Source organism: Cynocephalus volans, chromosome 6 (genome assembly GCF_027409185.1).
Source record: "Cynocephalus volans isolate mCynVol1 chromosome 6, mCynVol1.pri, whole genome shotgun sequence".
NCBI lineage: Eukaryota > Metazoa > Chordata > Mammalia > Dermoptera > Cynocephalidae > Cynocephalus > Cynocephalus volans.
The window spans coordinates 162,189,185-162,216,156 of NC_084465.1; the positions used below are offsets into that span (position 1 = coordinate 162,189,185).

At 44.3% G+C, this 26,972-nt stretch overlaps 1 long non-coding RNA gene across 1 annotated transcript; it reads right to left on the reverse strand.

Moving 5' to 3' along the window:
* Positions 1-604: 604 nt before the first annotated feature.
* LOC134381170 (uncharacterized) lies at positions 605-26,353 on the reverse strand. Its single transcript, XR_010023916.1, has 3 exons — positions 25,899-26,353; positions 4,152-4,296; positions 605-1,730 (listed from the first exon to the last, which is right to left on the reverse strand). It is a non-coding gene; the product is annotated as an uncharacterized LOC134381170 (long non-coding RNA).
* Between the last annotated feature and the right edge of the window lie 619 nt (positions 26,354-26,972).

Sequence of the window (26,972 nt, forward strand, 5' to 3'; positions counted from 1 at the left end):
TGGACGCATGTGTCTGAGGGAAGCACTAACTTGCAATGTTTTAGAGTCTCTTAAAGGCTTACTTTGAGCTGTTCTCTCCAAATCATTTCTTTCCCCCAACAAAGACCCCCCAAATTACCTGAAGGCTGCACAGGGGTCCACTCTGCCACCAGCCACTTGGCAGAGGGGGCAGGGATGGGGCGAGACATTGTGTGAGCCGGAGACAATATATCCAGGAGGACAGATAACCTCAGTTTTGAAACCCTGAACTTCTAGCTATTTCTTTTTAAAAGGCTTTATCTTTTGAGTGGGATCTTTTCATTGTTTCTCAAATATATTTTAAGGTCTTTGCCATCATTGAAGTTTTGTCACACTAGTGGTATCTCTTTTTTTTTTTTTTATTAAAACAATTGTTTTGATGATCTTTTTTTAAGTATAAGTATTTGCACAGAATCAAGTTTCAAAATTCAAGTTTTTGTCACCACGTGACACTCCTTCCCACGTGGCCCAGTTTCTCCATCTGATCTTCATGGATTCCCAAGCCTGCCCCTCCTCCCACTCAGCATTCCCACGGGGCTCTGTGCAATCAGAACCCACAACCTCCCACGGCGGAGTTCAGGGGGACGCTGCATGTGCTTCTGGGGGAAGAAAAGGCTGACACTGGTGAAACGGAGCACGAGGGAAGGGCGACCAGAGTCCCTGCCTGGACGGGCCACCAGTGTTCCCAGGTTCTGGGCACGTTCCGGGAATAATGTGAGGCGTTTGTTTTCTCACTAGGCTGTCTTGTTTTTGCTGGGAAATGTATACCACAGATCATTCAAATCAAGGGGAAATTTAGAATACTCTTTCAAGGACAGACATGGTGCAGACAAGCCTTCAGTCCATACAAGGAGAATCTTCCCCTGCTCCTTGCAGGATGTGGTCCGACTCTCCATAGTCTACCACAGACTCTGCGGTGTCCTGAAGCCCCTGGGAGAAGCTGCTGCATTTTGCTATTCTCGGTGTTTCTTCATATCCTGCGATGTTATTACTCACCCCAAGGAAAGGCCGATTTTTGCCTTTACCACTGCTTGACATGGGCCATGATAAGTTCTTTGATTTCTTTTGTTTTGTTTTTTGTTTGTCTGTTTATTTGTTTTCCAGTTTTATTGAGGAATAATAGACAGATATAAATTACATATATTTAAAGTGTACAATGTGATGATTTTATATACACTTACATTATGAAATGATCACCACAGTTAAATCAGCACATCCATCACCTCACGTAGTCACGTGTGTGTGTGTGTGTGTGTGTGTGTGTGTGTGTGTGTGTGTGGCTGTGGTGAGGACACTCCAGATCTACTCTCTTAGCAGATTTCAAGTGTACAGAACAGTATTGTTAACTACAGTCACCATGCTCTACATCAGATTCCTAGAACTTATTCGTCTTATAACTAAAGTTGACCAACGTCTTCCCATTTCCCTTCCCCCATCCCCTAGTGACCACCATTCTACTCTCTGCTTCTATGAATTCAACTTTAAGATTCTACATAAAAGTGAGATCTTACAGTATTTCTCTTTCTATGTCTGGCTTGTTTCACTTAGCATAATGTTCTCCAGGTTCTTCCATGATGCTGCAAATGGCAGGATTCCTTCTTTTTGATGGCTGAATAATATTCCATTGTACACATATGCCACATTGTCTTTATTTATTTACCTGTCAACAAGACACTTGGGTTGATTTCATATCTTGGCTATTGTGAATAATGCTGCAATGAAAAAAAAATTTCTAACATTAATGTGGAACCAAAAAAGACCACAAATAGCAAAAGCAATCTTAAGAAAGAAAAACAAAACTGGAGGCATCACCTACCTGATTTCCAACTATATTGCAAAGCTATCGTAATCAAAACAGCATGGTACTGGCATATAAACAGACACATAGACCAATGGAACAGAATCAAGAGCCCAGAAATAAATTCACACATATACAGTCAACTAATCTTCAATGAAGGGGCTAAGAACACACAATGGAAAAAGGATAGTTTCTTCAACAAATGGTGTTGGAAAAACTGTATCTTCCCATGTAAAAGAATGAAATTGGACCTCTATCTTACAACATATACAAAATTAACTCAAAATGGATTAAAGACTTAAATGTAAGACCTGAAACAAAAAAAAAAACTCCTAGAAGAAAACATAGGGAAAAGCTCCTTGACATTGGTCTTGGAGCAATGATTTTTTGGATATGACACCAAAAGCAGAGGCAATAGAAGCAAAAATAACTTTTGTTAATTGATGACGTTTTTTCTCTAGAAAGCAGACTTCTTCACTAACATTTGGTCTGGTTTAACAGTCTTCACAGTTGTATTCTCCTCTTTGTAAACCTTGCTTTAGTTTTTTGTTTTGTTTTGTTTTGTTTTAACTGCTTTTTTGGTTGGCTTGCATTGGGTACAGAAGGGTTGTGTTAGAAGAACAGCAGGAAGAACTGTCCCCCCTGAGCCACCCATCTGCTGATGTCAGGAGGCTGGAAGCTCATGCAGGGAGAGGGCACATGTTCTATGCAGCAGAGTTATTGTGTCTTGCACATGGACACACCAGGCTAGTGGTTCTCAAGGTGTGTTCCTCAGACCAGCAGCATCAGCATCACCTTGGAATGCAAATGATCCAGCCCACCCCACACCTGCTGAGTCAGAACCTCTGGGTCAGAACCCAGTGATCTGTGCCAAACAAGCCATTTAAAGGGTTCTCATGTGTCTCAGGTTTGAGAACCACAACCACAGACAGGTGTTTTGTAGCGGCACAGTTTCTCCTACCACCTCTGCTTGAATAAATACATCATCCAAGGTCAGTTTAGAGGTAACAATCTCAATGATTTCTGTCAGGCAATCCCAGGAGGTTTTGACAAGCCTCTGACATTAGGCAGTCTAGAACTTTCCCTCCTCTCTAGGGGTATCACCAACCTCCCCCCCACCTGCCATCCTCCTGGGTGTATGAGCCTAGGAAATTGAGCTTTACTGGTGAAGCCGGCATCTTCCCATCCTTTCTGATGTATAGATTCAGCTCCCTACACATTTGTTCATGTATTTTCACTTCTTGGACTTTAAGAAAGCTTGTTTCTGATTCTTTACACATGTTATAACTTAATTGTTGGCCAAGCATTGGTGAAAAAAGACAAAGGACATCAAGTGATTTTTTTAAAAGGAGGTTATTTTTCAAAACTAATGAAAAACAGAACCCTCCAAAAACAGAGTGAAACCTTTGTTTCCCTTTGATATTTTGCTCATGCAAACCAGCAACAAAATATTCCTACCTCTCATATTCTGCCTTATTCCAGAAAGAATGGAAAAAGCTCAGGAAATATATTCAACACGATGGGATAGACACAGACAGAGAAATTAGGAAGCTGGAAAGAGGAAGGTTCACGGTGAGCAGGAGCTGAGGAGGAGGGTTAGTTATCAACGTGACGGTTCTATTTTTTTCCCACGGAGTAGATCTATAAACGTAATATAATTTCATGGTGTCTCAGATCTGTTTTAACACATTTCAGAGACCAAGACTGTGACAATTTTGAATCTAGGCTGGGGTCTTGGTTTGAGCTCCCAAAGCTGACTCACACAGGAACTGGGATAACCAGGAAGTGCCCGAGGGAGACGGGAGTGAGGCGGGGAAGGGAGGGAAGCCACGTGCGCAGGGCAGTGAGTGGCACCTGGGGACACTCTGAGCAACTGTGTGACCTCTAAGAGCCATTTCCCAAGGACAAGGGAGCAGGGTCTTTTTTGGCCAATCACTGCCCCAACATTAGCTGCGGCTGCTGGGACATCTGGCCCACCCTGAGCTCAGGGCCCCCACACCAGGGCAGGAGCCGCAGCATCTGAAGGGACCCTGCCAGGGGCCTCTGGAGACCAAGGCCGCGGGCTGGCGCCGTGGCCCGTTACAGGGGAATACACGCGTTCGTATGTCGTCCTCGCTACTTCTGTGTATTACTGACCCCTCCAGAGAGGCAGGTGGACAACTGAAGCAGGAGCCGCACGGATAACACACATTCCTCCAGGGTCCAAACTAACCAGCCCGGGAGCAGCGGAGAATTCAGACCAGCTCGCCCTCTGGCCCGGGCCTCAGGTTGGCGTCCTTCAGACTGCTGCTGCCCCTCACGCCCGCTGAGTTCTCCTTCCCAGTCGTTTACTCACCTGGAAGCAGAAACACTGTCGGAGGCGTTCCCATCACTGCAGCACCTGGAGTGATCAGAAGCCATGACGCATCCCAACAAGTGACGAGTGTCCACAAGTGCCTCTTTGTAGCTGTAGAGTGACCTGGGATGTCACAATCCTTGCCCTGAAAAAGCGACATTCCAGTTGAGGAAACAAAACGTGCACTAGGAAAGCTTAAGGGACAAGGAGAGGATAATGGCATTTGCAGAACATGAGTCTTTGAGATCATCTACTTCCCCCACTCACTTTGCCTGGGAGAAAACACTAACAAAGGTTCTCTCCTGGACTGGACTCTGCTCAGGATCCCCTGGACTCTTTTCCAACGAGGCCTGACTTTTGAACTTCCATGTTCATCTCTGTGTTGTCCAACTTTAGCAAGAATACGGCTAAATTGGCTTTGCTGGATCCCCCACCCTAAATGTCTGATCACCCTCGATATCTGATCAGGTTCCTCCTCCTCCTCCATCATCCCCCAGGTGATGTCCGATCACCCTGGTCTGCCAGCAGCAAGAGTCCTGTTCAGTTGGCTTAGCCAGAATCCCCCTCACTCCTGATGCTTCCTCTTAGTAGTTTTCCATCCAACAACCCCTACCTGCACCCTGCTCCTCTGCTATAGATTCCCAACTTCCTGTTGTATTTGGAGTTGAGCCCAGTGTCTTTCCCACTGCAAAGCCCTGTTGCAGTGGTCCCTGCACCTGTCGCAGTGGTTAAAGCCTGTCTTACTGTGCTCTGGCAAGTGATGAATGAATAATTTTTTCTTTAGCAATGCAGGCCCACCTATTTGCCAAGACTGGAGCTGGGAAACAGCAGGGCCAGCATGCTGTAGCTTCTGTCCAGGCCTGTGCACAGCCATAGGCACAGTGATATGGGAAGGATGCAAAGTTAGCCACTGATCAGGAAAAACTGGCTGCTTTGTGACCACTCTTGTCTCTTCTGTTCTGTCTCAGTATAGAAGCGTGTCCAGACCAGAGGACATGGGGTGGCTCTACAGCTGCTGTGAGAAGACCAAGACCAGGTGGGTGAAAATTCCAGGTCAAGGGCAGGGTCCCTCTGACCTCTTCCCCCTCAATTTCTATCCCTCCTCCTCCTCAGTCTTACAGCTGCCCCTGCTGCCCTGCCATGGGTCTTTGTGGGGTGCCGTCAGTAACCACCCTAGCTGACTTGAAGTGTTCAGAGGATTAGTTAGGGACGGGAAACTTGCAGCCCTGCTCTTACAGTTTCCACAGCCTGTGGTTCCTCAGTGCCATGTGATCCTTCATTCACTCAGGCAGTCAATCTCTTAGTCCCTCACCGACTCCCTGAATCACTGCAGTGTAGCCGAGACTGAAGCAGCACGACCCCCAACGAGCCCTGCATCTCTCTGCCCAGCCACAGGGAGGGGCACAAACCAGGAGGCTTGCTGGCTGTGCTGTCATCTTTCAGGGGAGCAGCCAGCTTCACAGTGTCTGCGGAGGCCCCATTCTCACTGTCAGACTGTCCTGCCCTGTAGCATCGGTAGCCTGAGATGAATTTTTGACAGTCAAATTATGTTTTGACTGGAGAAGGACTTGGAATTTCAATGAATTCTTTGGGGAACTGGTATCCGACGAATGCTACTTAAAATATGAAAGCACCCCTCATTTCTGGATTTTTTGTAGAAGTCCAGCTTCACATAACAGGCTTTGCTTGGAGCAGGGGTCATCACCCAACAGCTCCTACTCATTTTCCTCTGCGGGCACATGATTTAGAGCAGACAGAAAGACAAGTCATTTTCACTCCACGTGCTTGACTTGGTTAGATGTGGCCTGCTTTGAGAGATGTTCACTGTCAAACACATTTGTATTTCCTGTGTCACTGTGTCACACTCACCTCTCTAAGTTAAAGCCTTTACTTAACCAGAGTTGTCAGTAATGGCCCGAGGACAGATGCATTAAAGGTTATTCATAAATGACACGTGAACAGCTGAGAACCACATCATAATCCCACCCCCACACAGCTGTACACCATAGAGTCACTGTTTTAAAAGTTGGAATCTTAAAAACTAGGCAGGGAAATGCTGACTGAAAGTGCAACAGAAAATGTGCCACGTGTTCATTATATGACGATCACATACTAATCAATAAAAAAAGAAAATCTGTACTCCTAATTGGAAAATCATCTCCAGTAGTTAGTGCAGCCCAAGATATCCCAAGATAACCCACCGCTGCTGCCTGAAGATGGACAGGACGCCAGAAGTCTCAGGGGGATGATCTCATGGATCCCCCTTGGTCCCACTATCCTCATTTAGCCCACGCTCCACATTGGCCCCATAGTCTTCACTGGTCCTATCCTCATCACCCCCAAATCCTCAGAAACCCCATGACCTTCACTGCTCCTGTGATCCTCACTGACTCCATCATCCTCATTTGTCCCATGATCCTCAGTGACCTCATGATCCTCAGTGACCTCATGATCCTCAGTGACCTCCATGATCCTCAGTGGCCTCATGATCCTCACTGGCCCCGTCATCGTCAGTGAAACCCACAATCCTCACTGACTCATATTCTTCACTGAAAAACATTTTTCTAATTTTGATATGGTCCAGTCCATTAGGTATTTTGCTTATTCTTCATGCTTTCAGGGTCCTGTTTAAAACATCTTTCCACATCCCAAGATTGCTAAGATGTTTTCTGTTTTCTTCCATTAACTTTATAGTTTCACTTTTTGCATCTAGGTTTTTACCTTCTTTTGTCCATTTGCGGCATGATGTAAGGATTCACCTTCATTTTTCTCAACTTAGGGAATCAGTTTTGCCATCAATGTTTACTAAATAAGCTACCCTTTTTTATGAATGTGTAATGTCACATCATATGTAAAAGGTACCTGCGGACTCTTAGATCTGTTTCCAGGCTCTTAATTCTGATCCACTGGTTTCTTTGCATGACCTTTCCTGGTACCATGCTGTTGTCTCTTGATGTGGGTTTGGTTTTTAATTACTATGGCTTTGTAATATGTCTAAACATGGGGTAAGATGGGTTTCTTACCCCACCCCCTCTGCTCTTTGTTCAAAGTGCAGGATATTTATTCCTCCAAAGAAATTTTAAGAATCTATTTTTTTGTTTGTTTCCCAAAATACTCTGCTAGGATTTTTATGGTAGTCATATTAAACATTAGAAAAATCAGCTTGACAATACATTAAGTCTTCCCATCCATAAATATGGTCTAATTTTCCATTTAGTCGTCTTTTTTCATGTCCTTTAATAGTTAAATTTTTTCCCCATAAACACCTTTTACTTTCTTACTAGATAATGCCTAGGTAGTTCATCTTCACGGTGTGGTTTTATTTTCTAGTTGTTTATTGCTGGCATAGGAAAATAAAATTGAGTGTTCTTGTTTATCAGTCTTATACCTGGAAACCTTTGAGGTTGACACTTGTAATTAACCTTTTTATCATGTTGTTCTCAGCATAGTTCTAAGTGATGCTTATGTGACGGCTGCCTCCACTTTTATGAAGGCATCTGCTCCTACAGTAACTTTTTACAGTTTTCTGAAATTTATTCATTTGAAGAGAGAAAAGGGAAAGGGATAAAATGAACATCTCCTCCTCAAAAGCTAATCGCAGTGATCTGTCCAGCTCTGCAGTGGAGCCTCCTCAAGAAAGCAACAGGAGGCTGATGGCCAAATCATTCACAGCGTTTTGGGCTCTGGTGCTCCTGGTGAAGATTTGCTGACTCAGAAATATTTGCACAGACCTGGGCCATCTTGCATGAGCAGTGACTGGTTGAGCAAAATTTATGGAACTTTCAGTTTATTTGGGTGACAAAGATAATGTTTAACATTTTGCAAGGAAAACCCAAGTAATCTTCCTCATAAATATCTATTCCCTGAGAACTTTAATACTGAATCACATGTTCACAAATATGACTGGGCTGCTCTTCAGTAAGTGCTTTGCTAGATGCTAAGTGCTTTATATTTTATCACATTTTATCCAAATAAGAGCCCTAAAAAAGAAATGTAAGTGTCCCCATCTTATTGATGAGAAAACTGAGGCTCAGAGGTACTAGTCAGCTTCCTGAGGTCCCCTGGCTCATAACAGCAATGTGAGCTTGAACCTTCCCCATGAGAAGGCTGTCTGTGTTCTTACTAGGATGGCACCTCAGCGCTTTATGTTTTGGAGTCTATGGTAAATGGTGTCTTATTTTCTATACATTTGTAATTGGATACTGCTGGTATAGAAAAATGATATTGATTCTATTTTGGTGTTTTATAGTTTGATTTTACTTGTCCCATCAAATGTTAAAAAGAACTCTGAGGTGTTCATACGAAAATGTTTTGGGGAAGGTAGAAAGATGAGTTGTAAAAAACAGAGCCTGTTCCTATTCTCTTTTCTTCCCTTTAGGAATAGAATTGTCCTCCCAGCAGAGCATTTGCCGGGCACAGTCTCCTGACCAGAGACCACGTTTGCCACCTCCCTTGCAGGGGGTGCCCTGGGACTGAGTCAGAGCAGAGATGATGGGGCAATTCTTTCATACCTTACACGACATGTTCCTCACTGAGGAACACATTTTCTTCTCTTCCTGTGGTCCGTGTGGATGAGGTACTGAAGAGCCACTCCTGACCTTGCAGATGAGGGCCTGAGGGGCTGCAGAAGCAGCAAGGCCCAGGACACCTGAGAGATGCCCCACTCTGCTGTGCCGTGAGACAGAGAGGCGATCAAACCACTGAGATTTAGAGTCTCATTGTCACAGCAACTTTGCCTGAACCCTAGCCACTGAGATCTCTCCACAGACCAGCTCCTTCCATACACAAGCCAAATATATAGTCACCAGGAACATAATCACAAGAAATTAGGCCCATGCACAGGGCTTGACCTACAGCTGGCCTTGTCCCACGATTCTTCTTTCACCTGGAGATGTATTCAGCCTCCACTGCTAAGTTGCTGTGCCAGCTCCCCTAGCGCTCACCAGGTGGAAGTGTTCTTTCAATGGACCTCACACTCATTAAACGAGTCACACACGTTAAACGTTCTGCTAGATTCTGACAGTAAAACATAGTTACTGAAGATCTGCTGTGGCTTCTCACTTGCAAATGTGGTATGACATGCACCAGCTTCCTCACATGCAACCAAATACACACCCAGTTTATAAGTCACGGATGAAAACATCATTCTATTTGCTTTACTTCAATTTGATTACCCAGCCTCATGACTATATATATATATTTATATTTATAATATATAATAATTATATATATATTACATATATATATTTATAATATATATATATATTTTTAAATTAAAAGGTCCAAGACAAAAAATTCAGACATATTACATCTTTAAGTTTCTTAGGATTTGATTGTTAAAGAATGATAAGCATTTCTGTGTATACTTTTTAAACCCTTGGAGTCAGATGAGGTTAAATATTTTTTATCTCTTCTTCTATTAAAAAAAAAATCTAACAGATAATAAATTCCAGTTTATGTTCACCTGGGGATAGTCAGATCCATTTAAGTACACCTTCTTCATGTCTTTTCCATGAAGATGGCACGCCAGACTCTCAACTACATTGACACGAGGAGAGGCACCAGTAGAGACCAAAAAAATAAATAAATAAAATAAAGAAGAGGTCCTGTCTCTCCACAAAGCACACTCCAGAGTAATAGAAGCATCTGATTTATGATAATAGGGGAGGACTTGATCACACCTCTCTCAGTACTCGACAGGTCATCTAGACAACAAACCAACCAACAGAGGAACAGTTAATCTATCAGATGGAGGGAACAAATCTATGGTTATTACAGTGGGGAGGGGAAGGGGACATGTGGAAAGGGGAGAGGGGATTGGATAAGGGGTAAAAAGAATAAGTATGACTTGTAGCAATGAATATGTTAATAAAAAATAAATAAATGTTTGATAAAATTCAGTGGTGAAGCCAAAAAAAAAAAAGTACACCTTCTTAGTGTCTTTTAAATATGGCCTTTTCTCTCCATCTCACTGCTGTCATCATCTCTGACCTGGATCACTTAAACTGGTTTCCACACACTGTTGCCAAAGTGATCATATTTGCTGTTACATAAATAGTTTAATTGCATAAAAATACACGATCACTTTACCCAAAAAGTCAGTAAATACAAAGAAGCAAACTTATTAAATTAAATTTAAATACACTCAAAAAAATTCCTCCCCCAAACATACCTGAATACATTGGTATATATACACCCAGACCTTTCTCCATTTTAATGTAACCTCACCACCCTCTAAAATACACAATCCAATTTTCTATTCTGGTTAGTCACTTGCTTTTCACTAAGAAATATATCATAAAAACCTTTATCACTAAATACAAATTTTAATGATCACTTTAAAGGATATACCATAAGTTACTTAAACAATGTACAAGCATACTTCAAAAGTTTATGGGAAAGTAGAATTAAAGATAATACGAATCATCCCATGAAATTTTTGAACTACACTCCTACTACTGAAGAAAATTTTGGTTTCTATCAAATTGCTATGATTATAAAGAATATGGGGAAAAACCTCCTGTACTTACATTTCAATGTTTCTTTCCAATTTTTTTTAATGTTAAATTCCTAAAAATTGGGTTAAGAAACAAGAGCTGTTTAGAGGTTTTTAATATATATTACAAGACTCTTTCCATGGAAGTCATAGCATGTTACATACTGACTTGGGCCTGTGCCAGTGGTTTCCAACCTGGTAGCACATTAGTGTCATCAGGGGACTGTAAAAAACAGTGACAGTCCAACCCAGGACCAGATAATCTAAGGTAATGGGATTAAGGAGAGGCCCAAGATAATGCTGGCCCCATAAAATTAATTGGGGAATGTTCCATCTCTTCTGTTTTCTGGAAGAGTTTGTGTAGAATTGGTGTTGTTTCTTCCTCCAATGCTTGGTAGAATTCCCTAGCAAAGCAATCTGGCCCTGGAATTTTCTTTATTGGAAGGTTTTAACTGAAGTCGTTAATTTCCTTAATAAATATGGATCTAATCAGGTTTGTATTTGTTCTTGCTTGAGCTTTGACAGTTTGTGACTTTCAGGAAATTCGTCCATTTCATTGAGGTGGTTGAGTATATGGCATCGAGTTATTTATAACATTTTTACATAAACTTTTTAATGCGTATGGGTCTATAATAAAATTTTCTCAATTTCTTTCTTTTTTTAATTTTTATTGTTGTTTATGACTATTCTTCCTAATTAGGTTTGATACCAAGAGATACTTAACTGTCTCTAAGATTCAAATTCATTTTGGTGAATTCTGGCCATCACACACATTCTGAAGGTAATTCCCGAAGAGGTTGCAGGAAAGCTGTGACCACGCCAGCAGCCCTGGTGTGAGTTCTGGGCCCCTCAGAGAACCACGGGAAGGAAGGGCATTGACTGGCACGTGTGGACTTTTGAGTGCTTATTAATAATGTGTACAGGGCTGGCCATATAAGCCATACATCCCCAAACGCCACCTCTCCTAAACTAACATAATAATGGAAAAAGCAAATTTGAAAAATGACTTAAATTTTATGTTTTATGTATTTATCTTTTTATTCACCTTTTCCTCCAGAATTGTTACACTTCTCTTTGTGTAACGGAAATGCAAAAAAGGATTACTCGAAGCACCATGAATGCGACGAGAAGCCCGAACGGACCGCACCTCAGCAACTCCTCTGTAAGGAGAAAACTGGGTACAGCCCTGATTCAAAGTTAGCTTCTGCTTTTTATTGTAAAGACAAGGAAGTTTCACAAGAAAAATCAGTAGATTCAATCATTTCAAAAGGACACAAAGACACGGGCAGTGTGACATAAGTTATCTATGGCTAAGTATAGCTTAAACAATGGAAACTAGTAACATCAGTAAAATTAACGTGACCTTCCAAAGTACAATTTGTGAAAAGCTAAGTGGGTCAGACTGTGATCGTTATCTAAAATACAACCTCTCCTCAAATGATTTAAGCAAAGTTACATTCTCATGATTAAATCTAAGTATAATTGTCTCTAAAGTTTCCACCAACAGACAGCTTGCCCCTAGCAAATATTTTTTCACATCTTTTCCTTCAGCAATTCTTAAAACCTCTTAACAGGATTGGCATGACAATCACCTGTTAGCTCTAAAATCATTAATGTATACAGTCCCACACTTGAACAGTGATTAGAGTTGATTAGACGGGCTGTTGCCACGCTATCCGTAGACTGCCGTCTCTTAACAGAGGACTTTTGTCCCATATGTGCATTAACCTAAAAACCCTACTCTAAAAATCAAATGAGAATTAACATATATTTAATTAGAATTGATTAAACGGGCTGTTGCCACACTAACTGTGGGCTTTGGCCCCCTGACCGGAGACTGTTGCCTCATACATGCATTTACCTAAAATCCCTATTCTAAAAATCAAACGACAATTTCTAACCCTTTACACAGAATTGATAAGCCAAATGAAACTGATACCTTAATCTGGAATAAAAGATTGAATTATTAAAGTACCTGGGAAAGATTTACCTCCTGTGTGTCATAACCCACGTGGGAGGTTTCTTTTTCAGTACCCCAACTGACCTGTCCCTAACTGGTTAGCCCGTCCCATCAGGTGTTGGTTCCTGACAGCAGGAGGGTTTTATGTAAAAGGGCATTGAACGACTCCAGACTCATCCATTTCCCCTGCTCACAGACAGAGGTTAACTCTCCGGGTTAGAATGCTGTCCTCCCCTTTGCTTTCACTGCAGCTACTACGGGTACTTCAAGAAGTTCATGGAAGACTCATGTTATCTTTCAATTGTATTTTACCACGTACTTTTCGAAGTGCCTTCCTTCCTATTTTACTGCTTTGAATCTCCTTGTGTGGTTGATGTCCTGCCATATGCACCACATGGAACCAAGAGGACATAAACTCTTGACAAGCAATCCTCCTATTCGATGGTATGACATTGGGAGCTGGCCAGAAATGATTCTTTAATTGTATGCTCCATTTTGCCATTGAAAACTCAGGTTTGGGGCAATAACTAGGTCCCCAGAGCACATGATAAAATAGTTCAGTAACTCCAGGCCCAGTAAGTGTCTCCAAGATCACTAAAGAGCACATGCCCATCACTGAAAAAATGGTAAACATTTGGAAGTGTCACCCTGTTCCTCATGTGTGGGTGAACACAGCAGCCTGCCTGTTTTCTCATTAATTTGAAGGGCCCTTTAAAGAGGAAGAGACCACAAGGGACAATTGCTTCATACAGGATGTTTCCTGACTAGCTTATCTGTAACCTAATCAATTCTCTTGGCTCTGGAAGCCAGCAGGCCCTCGTGATATCAATAGGCCAGCAGCTTCAGTGTGACAAAAGACATGACTCTCCTGGGTGGTGCCTCTCGAGTGGCCAGGGGCACAGAGGCTGAAGAACTTCCTGAAACATTTGACTCCGAGCTTCAGGACTCACTGTGCACAAACAGTCCTTATGGGCCCCAAGTTCCTGTTAATTTCCTAATCGGAATCTCACTCAATCTGATCAGTATTAACTTAAATGCTTAAAGAATGGTGTATGGGGAGCAATAAATTTTCTGTAAAACTGCAAAGGAATAGAAGCACTTTTCTTGAGAGAAGCAAATTGATTTCTCAGAAAGCTTTCTCATTTTTATTAGCTGCTATTAGTTGGGCTGTGTGTGCGTGTGTGTGCATGCACACACTTTGGCCTGATATTGACCACTTGGTACTTCAGGTCACCATGAGTGACAGTGGTCAATGGAGGGAACCAGGTCTGTACAAGGTGTCAGAGCATTGGCTTATCTGGGTGTTTGTACTGGTTTCTGCATTGTTAATTCACAGGCCCACCTCAGAATTAACTTGAGAAGGGGAACAGTGCAGGCATCGTGCAGTGCCCAGCACCTAGTAAGTATCCATGTATGGTGGATGGTATTATTCACATTTGCAGTATTTTCAAGGTTAATTGTCTCTTTTTGTCATCTCTATAGACCAGCTGAACTGAAAAGATAAGCTGAACTCATACTGAAGTATTCATATAAAACTTACTTCTCACATCTGTTATTTCACCTTGCTTTTACTGATGAATGCCAGTTGTTAAAAACCTAATGCTACAATTGTTTCCTTTGGTTTATTGAAACTACATGCTCATTGGTTTGTAAATATCCATGGATATATCTGGAGAACAAATAGCAGGAAAGAAGCAAGGAGCTTTTGGTAGAGACTTTTCTAAAAGTGCGGGTGTTGTGCTAGGGCCCCTATACATAGCCTTTTATCTAATCCTTGCTGCAATTCTATGAGGAAATTAGTAGCCACAGCAATGAAGGCATTTTCCTCATAGGCCCTATTTGATGTCATCACTATGTCACTGTGGAAAGGAAATTTAAACATATTTCAGGTGCACACTCTACAGAGAGCAGTGAGTCATCATGTGCCTGGTGCAATGTGTGTTTTTAAAAGGTGGAGTTCTAAATCCATTCTTCTTGCATTTTATTCAATCCTGCATTTCATTTTAGGAAACTATGAACTCCTCAAGGGAAATAAGTGTTTTGTGACATTGTAACACTACAAAAAAATCAACCACAGCAGTGATAAAAGAAATGCGAATGACAATGAAACCTTATTTTCCACTCACTGGACTGGGAATATGTCAAAGTCTGAGCACACGCCCTCAGCACTGATGAGGGTCTTGGAGGTGACCCTCGCTGCTGCCTGCGACTGTTCTCCACACAGCAGTGGGGGACAGCAGTCTGAATTTGGTGGCAACAATTGAACAGGTGCTGATTTTGGTCCAGAGGGTCACTTCTACAGTTAAAAAAAAAAAAAAAAAAGAGCAGACATCTAAAAAATAAAGTGATTTTTATTGCAACATTGTTTTATAATAATCTTCAAAGTGGGGAAGAGCTACATCTCAAAACTATCAACTCTCCTCTAAATCCAGTTCTAGCTCGCTGGTCTAAGCCACTGTCACCCCCCACCTGATGCTCACAGGGTTCTCTCATGCTTTTGCCTCCAGAAACCCCCATCCCCTTCCTCACCAACAGCCGGGTGCAAAATCCTTGAAAGACGACAAGGCCAAACCCAGCCTGACCCCTCCTGTGTCTGCAGAGCTGGGCTTTGGCCACGCTGGCCTTTTGTCTGTTCCAAGAAACAGGCGGTCTCTCTCCACCACAGGGCTCTTTCTGTAGCCCTCTTCAGGGGTTCTGTGATCACAACTCCCCCAGACCACGTTAGCTGTTCCTGCGTCGTGGCCGCAGACCACCTCGTGCTGTTCCTACAGAGCATTTATACATTTCATGAAGCCAGGGACCACGTCTCCCTGTTTTATATCCATACCTTCAGCAGAGCAAACCAGACGCTCAAGAAATACTTGTTGAAATAAAGCAAAATTGTAGACACGAGGCTCCTTCTTCTGCCTCTCGAAGCTGCCACTTTCGGTGACAGCTGCATTCCAGGCAGGAAGCAGGAGGTGTCAGAAGAGGCTCCGCCAAAGGCCACGTCCCCTCCTTAAACTGAGCCCATGCCCCTTCTCAGCTGTGAGGGCTCCGTGAGTATGTTTTTACCTTTCCAGCCTCACAGCACGTAAAGGTGAGTGAAGAGGTGTTTAAACCAAGACTAAAACTTTGACTTCTACCTTCACCTACCCCATCAAAATGAAAACACGAGGACAGGAGCATTTATTGCAGCATTGTTCCCAGTAGCAAAAAGCTGGAACTCAAATAAATGCCTACTGATGGAGGAATGGCTGAATAAATTCTGTTTCGTCCATACCACAGCCTGTTACACAGCCATCAAAAAGAATAATTAGAGCCACATTGATGACTTTGGGAGAGTTCCATGAGCACTTGTGGAGTAAGTAAAACCACATGCAGAAAAGCATCTATTTTATTATCCCATATTTAAAACAATGAAGGAAAATCCTCTACATCTGTGCACATATGTGCAGGTAAGCCTGTGTACAGTGAAAAGTACAGGCCACATGAGGGCTCCTCAAAAAGTTCATGGAAAGATTTTTACTACCTTTTAATTTCATTTTCCCGTGAACCTTCTGAAGTACCATACTGTTACCATGAGCTACTTGTGCTGGAGGCAGAGAGGGAGTTTGGGAAGGGATAGGGGAAAAGACAAGCAAAAACCAAAAAGAAAATTTTTGAAAAGCAACATTATGATATAATCCATTAAGGTATTAACTTTAAAATATATGTGTGTTTATATGTATAAAGGAAAAACTTCATATGTTGTCTCTTCTCTCGTCTCTTACATCAGGCTTACAACATAATAGTAAATTCCCACTTGGTTTGATTCCTTGGATAATAGCCTCTCTCCAAAAAGTGAACAGAAATTCACCAGATATCATTTCATAAATGGACTTTCAGTGACTGTTCTGGATAAGAAAATAGCATTTCTGCATTCATACCCCTGATTGGCATATGAATCTCATCAAACGTAATTTTCTCTCTAGCTTCTGTTTTCCCTGGAGAAACAAGTCTATAAGAGTTTAAACTCAGCATTACTTCTCATGGTGAATAAAATACTGCTGCATAGAAAATTGGCTCCAGGAAATTAAAAATCAATACACTTTGAAAACTAAGATAGGAAGGAAAAAGTTGCTTTGACCACATTGCAATGGCTGGGAAATGCAAGAAAGAAAAAAAAAAAACACTATGATAAGGAGAAAATTACATGAGAGCATTTGTCAGCCTTGTATGAGAAGCAGAATTGAGTGAACGAGAACAATTAACCTTTCCTGTGTCATACTCAAGCAGCCACCTACGCAAGTCATTGTTCATTTGTGTCCTGTGGATTTACCGCTCCTAGTGGCAAAATCATTTGGTCCTGATTGCCCCAGCCTCGCCCTCTCCTACTTTCCTAATTAAGATCCGTCACCAAATGTTTCGACTTGGACCTTATTTCAAAGTTACTTTAGTTTTAAAGCTTGATTCAAGATCTTCAATCATATATTAAAGAGTTTAAATATGTTTTACGTTTCTGTTATGAATTATCCCAACTTAGATATACTTTATATAACAGCTGATAATATGGTTTTAAAAAAAATGTAGGAAAGACTGCTAATCTCTGGCTCTCACTTTCCAAAGAGGACATGGGAAAATGGTTTGCCTGTCTAACACGGGACCCACCCTCAGGACCAGATCTGAGGGCTGGGCAGGCTGACTGATGGGTGGTTTCATTTTCTCTCCCTCCCTGCCCAGTCCCTTGGGTTACTCTGGAAAACTATGTGATTCCCATACACAGGTCCCAGTTAAAGAGCATTTGTATATCCATGGAAATTTCAGAAATGGAAGCTGTAGATGAGCCATGCATTGCTACTGCTAAGGAGTCTGGGGAAATCTAAAACTTGGAAGATGGGGTATTCTATGGACATTTTCTTTCCATGCCTCTTCTTGCCACAGCAACTGTCTCAAGGTGGGCCAGCAGCCAGCACAGGCAGTCTTTCTGTTTCAGAAACCCTGTGGCTCGTGCCACTTGGCAAAGCTTGCCCACAGCACACCATGTGAGTGAGTCAGCTCTCTGCCTCCTGATCAACTGCTTCTCTCTAGGTGTGACTCCCTGGGTAGGGGCAGGCAAGGTCATGGGAATCCAGGCAGTATGGGAGAGGCAGTGTCCCCTCACCTAATGCTCAGTCCTACTGGGAAATTACCCAAACTGAGGAGATGGAGATGGAGCAGAGCTTGGGTCCTCTCCGAGGCTGTTGGCTGGAGATTTCCATCATGATATCACATTGAATTTTGACTAGTTTTCTCCAAGAATGAATTGAAAGCATTGTCAGTCCCTCTGTACACTGAGAATTGTAGCATATTCTAGGCACATAAAACTTATTTTCCTATTCTTAAAAGCTTTTATACCCTCATTCTGCATCTGTCCTAAAGCTTTACCAACATTGCTCATTCACAGGGAGCTGAGCAACTTGCCTAATTCACATCTCTACAAAGGGGCAGAGTCTTGTGTCAAGTCCAGAAAGTTCACCTCCTGGCTATGCTGCCTCAAATTAACTAGTGGTTCTCACACTGTGGTCCCTGGGCCAGCAACATCAGCATCACCTGCCACCTTCATAGAGGTTGGAATCTCAGGCTCCACTCCAGACTTAGTGATCAGAAACTCTGGGGACTGGGACCAGAAATCTGTGTTTGAACAAGCTCATAAAGTGATTCTATGCACACTCAAGTTCAAGAAATATTAAACTAGGCCTTTGAAATGAGGTTTTTCATTACTGAAGGTTTTAGGGGAATTCTTGAGCAAACATCAGAAGAGACTAACTGGAGTCCTTCCTGGGTACAAGTTAATAAATAGGTTCCCTTTCAGAGGTTCTATATGCAGTGTTCGAAATTCTAAGAAAAAATGATACTTATGAACATACCAGTAAGAAATATATTTCTCTGCGAAACTAATATTCCCCATAGGAAGGGGTTTACCTGAACTTGGTGACTGATGTGACAGGGTGCACACAGGAAGGGCAAGAACCACCCTCCATCTTGTGCCCTAGGTCAGCCCACCTCTCTCCATCTGCTCCCATTCTGGTCCAAACCATGTCTGTCCCTCTTTCAGAAATCTACAGTAGCTTCCTAACTTGTCTACCCCTCCTGTCCTGAAACCCCAGCCAAGCTACTTTCCACATTGAAGCCAGAGTGATTTTTCTGAAAATCTGAGCTTGCTTGAAACCCTTAAAGGATTACTACTGCCCCCAGATAAGGACCGAAACCTAATCCTCTGTAGAAGGTAGGGCATGGCATGCCCACACTTTCAGCCCCAGAAATATATATGATTCTCCATTTCATTATTACCTCCAGTCACACCACAATTCCTTTATCTTCTTAAAAACACAAAGCCTTATATGCCTCACATCCTTTGCACCTGCTGATTCCTCTTTAAATACTTTCCCCTTCATTTCACTATTTAATCCATTCATAGCCTTCAAAATTCAGCTTAAACCACACTTCATGAATCCTTCCTGGGTTTATCAGGGAGTTTACAGTGTCTGGCATCCAATCAAAGATTGCCAAGCACGCAAAGAAGGAAAAAAGCTCCAAAATGAAGAGGAAAGGTCAACCAGTTGGCACCCAGAACTGACACAGGTGCTAGAATTAGCAGATAAAGATATTTAAACAATTGCTTTCACAATATCCTGGAAGTTTAAAAACTTAACTAAACACATGAAAGATTTTAAAAGAACAGATTGAACTTCAAAATATGAAAACTAGGTGTCTGTGATAAAAAAATACACCAGAGTAGACTGATGCCAATTATGTATTGCAGAAGAAAAGGTTAGTAAACTGCAAGACACAGCAATAGGAGCTACTCAAAATGAATGAGAGAGAATTAGAAAGAAAAACACAAAAAGAGCATCAGTGGATGGTAGGACAATGTTAAGTGATCTTCATGTTTCTTGTGCTAGGGGCTCATTAAGGTTCTTTGATCTGTGGGTTTACAGTCTTATCAAATTTGGAAAATGTTTAGAAATCATTTCTTTAAATACTATTTCTGCTCTTTCCCCCAATTTCTTTCCTTCAGGGACTCCACTTACATATATACTATAAGAAATGTTAAACATAGTCTTCCAGGCAGAACGAAAACGGCACCAGACGGAAAGATATAACCTGCACCAGAAATGGTAAATACATTGGTAAATGTACAAGATAATACTCTTACTATTTAAATTTGTTAAAAATAGAATTGTTCAAGCATGGCTAATACCAATGTAGTACAGGTTTCATAACACATATAAAAGTGAATGTACGGCAACAAAACCATAAAGGCTAGGCAGGTGGAAAGGGGCAGACAGAAGTGTACTATTTAAGCTTCTTATACTGTCAGTGAACTTACATAACATCATCTGAAGGTGGACTATGATAAATTAAAGATGTATATTATAAACCCTATAACAACTAGTAAAATAACAAAACAAGGATTTATAGCTAAAATCCAAAAAGATGATAAAATAGAATCATAAAAAACATGAAATTAATCCCCAAAAAAGGCAAGAAAAGAAAAAAGGGTAACACTGAATATACAAATAGAAAGCAAATAGCAAGATGACAGACTTAAACACAACCATATTGATAATCACATTAAATATAAATTGTTGCTTTGCCCCCCAAGGATTTGTCACCCCTCTTCCCCTGGGTGATGGAGCCAAAAAGGATTACTCAAAGCCCATCTCTTCTGAGCAGTGAGAAGCCCCAAAGTGGTTAATCTCCCCTGGAACCCTCCAGCAAGAGGCATTCCTTCCTCAGGAAATTAACCACGAATTGGGGTTCTCTTCCTGCATTTATTCTCCAGCCCAGGAAGTTACAGGAAGAGACACAGGTGGGGTTACAGTTTAACAACAGAAGCTGGTAACATTCAGTAAAAACAAGTCAGATGACATTCCCTAGACAATTCAGTGATCCACCAACGAAAGCTTGAGCTTAGCAAACATTCCTTCTCCCTCCAGCAGCTTCCCAGTAACTTTACATATCAATCAATAACTAGTCTGTCCTTGAGCCAGAAACCTTGCTGTGTTACAAATCTTTATCTTGCACCAGAGACTCTATAGCCTGAGGAAAATTTCTTGTCCTTTGCAAGGTCAATATTTGAAACTGCAAAGCTTTGGAAAACCAGGCCCTGTGAAGTATATTTGCTTTATGAATCCTCTAAAATAAATGGTTTAAACACTCCAATGAAAAGTCAGAGATTGTCAGATTGGGAAAAAAAAACCAAAACAAAACAAAGCAAGACCTAAGAAACACATGAATTATCTTTAAATATAAAGAGACAAATTGGTTAAAAGTAAAAGGACCAAAAAAGATATACCATGCTAACATTAGTCAAAAGATGACTGGAGAGTTTTGGTCAAGATGGCGGAATAGACGGTCCCCAGCGTCACTCTCTCCCACAAATCAACCAATTTACAACTACAAAAATGTAACAGCCAAGCTGGGGCTGCTGGAGCTCAGGGGAAGAGGAGGAGAGAACTACGGAGTTCATGAAGGGGGAGAAGCCACAATGAGAATAAGAAAAAACTGCTTGAAGTGTTTTTGGCTGTGGCTGCTTTAAGGCTGGAGTTGCTGAGTGCATGGAGCAGGAGCTGGCAGAAGCTGCAGCTGTGCACTTCGGATGGAGTTGCTTGGAGGCGACAGGGGATAAGAGGGCCTTGGTGGCCCCTAGGACAGCAAGACCACTAATAGGGTTCCCATGGACCCACGCAAGAGGAGTGATGAGTCAGAACAGCTGAAAAAGGGGAGCCATTCAGAGGCCGGTGAGTCATCGAAAGGGATCGGTGTATGGCCTGCCGCATGGGAAGTGTTTGGAGCATGGGTGGTGGGGGAGATGGGCCCACCAGGAGGACACTGGGACACAGCAAGGATAGCCAATCCGCCCCCCCAATCAGCACAGGACCCCTCAGAAGAGACTGGTCGGGAATGCAGAATTGCATGGGGTGCAGTTTGATGAAAAACCTCAGGCCAAGATCAGAGTTTCTACACAACCCAGGTGCACCAAGTCTCTGGAGAGCTGGAAGTACCTATAAGGTCAAACATTAAACTCTGAGCTATACAAAAAGCCTCCCCTAGGGAAACAGCAGCAGAGCAGCAATTTAGCTCGACAACACAGCTCAAGTACTGGTTCCCACAGGAAGTTCCCCTGTGTTAGAAGTAAGCAAAGGACAGAAAATTAGTTTTGGCCCAGGCACACCACCAGCACTTTGGGACCTGCCCGGAGACATGAGACATGGAGAAGAGGACCTAACCCCCCACTCACAACCAGGCACACCACGCCAGTGCCTCGGGGGCTTGCCTGAGGACCCAAGGGATGGAGCCAGGGACTGGACCTCGCTCCCACAACCAGGCACACCGTGCCAGCACCTCGGGGCCCTGCCCAGGAGCACAGGGCATGAATCCAGGGACTGGACCCCCTCTCCCACAATCAGGCACACTGCGCCAGCACTTCAGGGCCCACCTGGGTACCCGAGGCACAGAGAAGAGGACTGGACCCCCATCCCACAACCATGCACAGTATGCCAGTGCCTCAGGGCCTGCCCGGGGACCCAAGGTACGGATCCAGGGACCGGACTCACCTCCCACAACGAGGCACTGTGCCAGTGCCTCGAGGCCTGCCTAGGGACCCAAGGCATGGAGAAGAGGACTGGACCCCCCCCTCCCACAACCAGGCACGACGGGCCAGCTCCTCAGGGCCTGCCTGGGGATCTGAGGCATGGACAAGGGGACCGGACCCCCCTCCTATAACCAGGCACACTGTGCCAGTGCTTACGGGCCTGCCCAGGGACCCAGGGTATGGAGCTGGGGACCAGACCCCCCTCCTACTACCAGGCACACTGTGCCAGTGCCTTGGGGTCCACCCAGGGACCTGGGGTATGGAGAAGGGGACTGGACCCCATCCCACAACCAGGCACACCATGCCCGTGCCTCGGGGCCCACCTGGGGACCCGGAAGTATGGCGCTGGGGACCAGGCACTCCCGACAATCACGCACACCGCCAGCACCAAGGAGCATGCCAAAAACATCACCTCCACGTGGGTGGCCCACCACAGCCACTACAATAACCATGGCTGCTGTGAAAGCGGCTAGATGCTACAACCATCATGCAGATGGTCTACCAGCCACCGGAATGCATTGACACAAGGAGAGTCACCAGCAGAGATAAAGAAAAGAAGAGGATGTCTCTCTCCACAAAGCCCATTTCAGAATGACAGAAGCATCTGCTGTATGATAATATTGGGGGACCTGATCACACCTCTCAGCATTGGACAGATCATCTAGGCAACAAATCAACAGAGTAACCATTATTCTTTCAGAAGGAGAGAAGAAATCTGGGGTAATTAGAGGGGGTAGGGGGGAGGGAGAGGGGGATGGGAAGAGATTGGACAAGGGGCTGCTGGAGTCCAGCTCCGCAGGATTCTTTGGACCTGAATAGGTGGCGTGGAGTCAGTGAGGAAAAAAGAGAAAGGCGGACTACAAGTGTCTAGTGCAAGTGTGGACAACGACCACATGAATCTTGTTTTATTTATATGTTTTTACTTAATCTTTTACATAATGATTTATCTTTTAATCAAAACATTTTTATTTTGTTTCTATTGAAAAGGAAAGGTCAAAATGTTCTAAAGCACTCACTCTGTGACAAAAACACCTACTCATGCATCAATAGTTCACTCCAAAGCCTGTGGCTTGTGGCCAAGAAACCATATAATAGCAGCATGCTTGGCTTAAAGACGTCAGACTTTTGGTTTGAATCATAAATCCTAACCTTTTTGATTTATATGTAAATTTACATTCTATTAATCTTACTTATGTTTAACAATTTAATAATGTTTATGTTTATATCAACTATGCTAGTTCTTAACCAACTAAAACCATATTACTTATATCATGATTCTATATAATAAAATATAACAATAAATCTCTATTACTGTTAAATGATTCTAAATTATAAACTAATCTAAAACAAACCTGTTATTATCAAAACTTGTTTATATTTTTGTACTATTTTACTTATTTATCTCTATAACAAAACCTTTTATTTCCCTGCCAATAGACTCCGGGAACAGCACAGAAGACAAAGTGAAAAGTTAAATTACTCTTCTTATGTTTGTTGAAATACACTGTGTCATTTCACTCCTGGAATGATATGTACTTGGTGAGTCAAGTGAAGCAGTGGGAACAAAGAAATCAGTAACTGGTTGTGATCAGTTAGTTGTAAACGCTACTGCACTCAGACCCACCGCCTCCCCAGGGGACGTGGATAGAATTTTTAACACAAACTTGGTTCCACACATACAAGAGCATGATCACAGCTATAATGGATCAATGCACACATCACTAACGGGAAAGATCAACAACAAAATTAAATCAAGCCAACCCATACCGGGAACATGCATCAAAAACACCTTTAGTACTGACAATGCCTTTTAAATAAACCAATTAATTTTGATGTGTTATTAACATGTTCTTTGAGAAACTCCAGGGCCCTTGGAATTTCCCAAAGCCATAGTAAGCCAAAAGGTGAGGCCTTCTAATTCTGGGAAGCCTTGTCAAGTAACCAAAGGTGAACAAACAGGAAATTCCACGGAGCCATGCCACACATATGGGATCCCTCTGTGGCCTAGCTGAACAAGGGGAGACACTCCTAAGGCTCTCAAGCCGTTCCCTATAGGAGGATTGCTCTCAACAAGGGGCATAAAGAATAATGACGATTTGTAACAATATATATGCTAGCAATATTGATTTGATCAACATATCTCAATGTTGAACCCCCAAAATATGTATAATCAATTTTGATTCAATAAAAATTTTAAAAAAAAGAAAAAGAAATAGAAACTCTGAATACATGCAAAAAATAAAAATGATAAATAAATAAATAAATAAGAGAAGACTGTAGTGGCCATCTTAATATCACAAAAAGTCTATCTCAAAGTATGGAACATTGCCAGGGATAAAGAAGAAAGGATTGGTGACTAATTTATACACATTTATATTGTCTGAATTATTTCAAAGAACATACACTTGCCTAGTAGTTTAAACATTCAATAAAACAGACCATTTGATAAACTTTTTATTAAGCTACTTTCTATGCCCAGCATTATTTAGGTTTAGAGAAGGAATAAAAAAAGTTGGACACGGCTCTAGACTTAAGGGACACACAATTTGTTAGGAAGACAAGACACCAACTTTTTTTTTTAAGTTAATAAAAAATGTGACAAATGTTAACCGCAAAATGAAAATTCAGATAATCAACTATTTCCAGCAACGCAGCAGTTAGGGAAGATTTCTAGAGGAGATCTAGGCCCAAGCGTGTGCATAGGTACGGAAAAAGAGGAAGGAAGTCATTTAAAATGATTTGATTGGAAAAGTGTTATTTTAACTACGTGGCAGGATGGTTTTTTACTTTTCTTTTTGCTTCCTGTATTCTCCCTTTCTACTCCCCCTACTCAAGTACAGAGAGCATTTTGCACTCACTGCTGCCAGGCTTCGTGGCCTTGTGGGGAGAGCACTGGGCCAGATGCAGGGCAGCTACCTGGGGTGAGGGGCCATGGCTGTGGGGTGTTCCAGCAACCTACAGAGAAGGAGGCTGAGGTGACGCGGCAGCCTTGCAAAGACAGGTATGCCCATGTGGGACGCGGCAGCCTTGCAAACACTGGTGTGCACCATGTGGGACGCGGCAGCCCTGCAAACACTGGTGTGCACCACGTGGGACGCGGCAGCCCTGCGAACACTGGTATGCCCATGTGGGACGCGGCAGCCTTGCAAAGACTGGTGTGCACCATGTGGGACGCGGCAGCCCTGCAAAACACTGGTGTGCACCACGTGGGACGCGGCAGCCCTGCGAACACTGGTGTGCACCACGTGGGACGCGGCAGCCTTGCAAAGACTGGTGTGCACCATGTGGGACGCGGCAGCCCTGCAAAACACTGGTGTGCACCACGTGGGGAAAGGAAGGGGGGAGAAAGGGGGAAGGGATAAGACCGCTGGATTCAGACCGAGATTCAGTCTCTAAGGCTCGCACACGACTCTGCAGGACTAAAAACTGTAGTTGACGCTCCCTTTCCCTCTCATCTTGCAAACGACCGACAAAAACTCAAAAGGCATCTTAACTGAAGCTAAAATCAAATCAAATCTCCTGCGATTGCGGTAATTTCTAGCTCCTAACCCTGGAGGAGACCTCAGCGAGTTCTTCTATTTGCAGTGGGGGCTGGAAAAGGAGGTTTCTGGCCTTGCAGAAGCCACATCGCGTCCCCACACAACCTGTGTAATGGCAGATGTTTGTAGCTGAGGCTCTGCGGTTTCGGCTAACCTGAGCAAGGCTTCCTGGAGGAGGCGCAGGTGGGGTGGGGGTGGCGGCGCCCACCTCTCTGCAGTGCAGCGGTGGAGGAAGGCGTCTCTTCAAGGGCGTCACGAGAAGCAAATCCGTTTCGTTAAAGGACTCGCATCCTGTAGCCCTGAACCGGAGCACTGGGGCTGAGCCGAGCCGCGGTGTTCTGGGTGGCTCAGAACTCACCTGTCCCGCGCACGGCGGAGACAGGTGATGCAGCTGCATCAATCCTCGCTGCGTGCACGAGTCAGGTCGCCTCGCTGCTTACGTCCCAGGACAAAAGGGGCCGGTCTTCTCTAGAAAGTACTCTTATTGCGCGGAAACGAATCCCTTCCCAGACCGCCTGCCTTCCGGGACAAGCTGCGCTTCCACAGGCTCCTGGGCTCCGCGCACGGACTCCGCCACTTCCCCGCGCGCGCGTGAGACCAGCGAACAGCCTTCGCCCGGCTGGTGAGCGGCGCCGCGCCGCGCCCCGCCCCGCCGCGCCGCGCCCCGCCCCGCCGCGCCGCGCCCCGCCCCGCCGCGCCGCGCCCCGCCCCGCCGCGCCGCGCCCCGCCCCGCCGCGCCGCGCCCCGCCCCGCCGCGCCGCGCCCCGCCCCGCCGCGCCGCGCCGCGCCCCGCCGCGCCGCGCCGCGCCCCGCCCCGCCGCGCCGCGCCGCGCCCCGCCCCGCCGCGCCGCGCCGCGCCCCGCCCCGCCGCGCCGCGCCGCGCCCCGCCCCGCCGCGCCCCGCCCCGCCGCGCCCCGCCCCGCCCCGCCGCGCCGCGCCCCGCCCCGCCGCGCCGCGCCCCGCCCCGCCGCGCCTGCGCGGTGCGAGCGTCGGCGCCGGGCGCCCGGCTGTGCGGCAGTTGGAGTTCGTTGAACGGTGCGAGTGCAGAGTGGCTTCGGAGAGCAGCGGGCGGCGGCGGCGGCGCGGGAGCGGACGCGGGGAGGCGAGGGAGCGACGGCGGAGCCCTCGCGGTTTCGCGGACGGCGGCCTCGGTGGCCGGCAGGTGAGCCCGTAAGGGGCGGACGTGGGCTGTGAGGGGCACGGGCGGCCGGGGGCTGAGGTGAGCGCG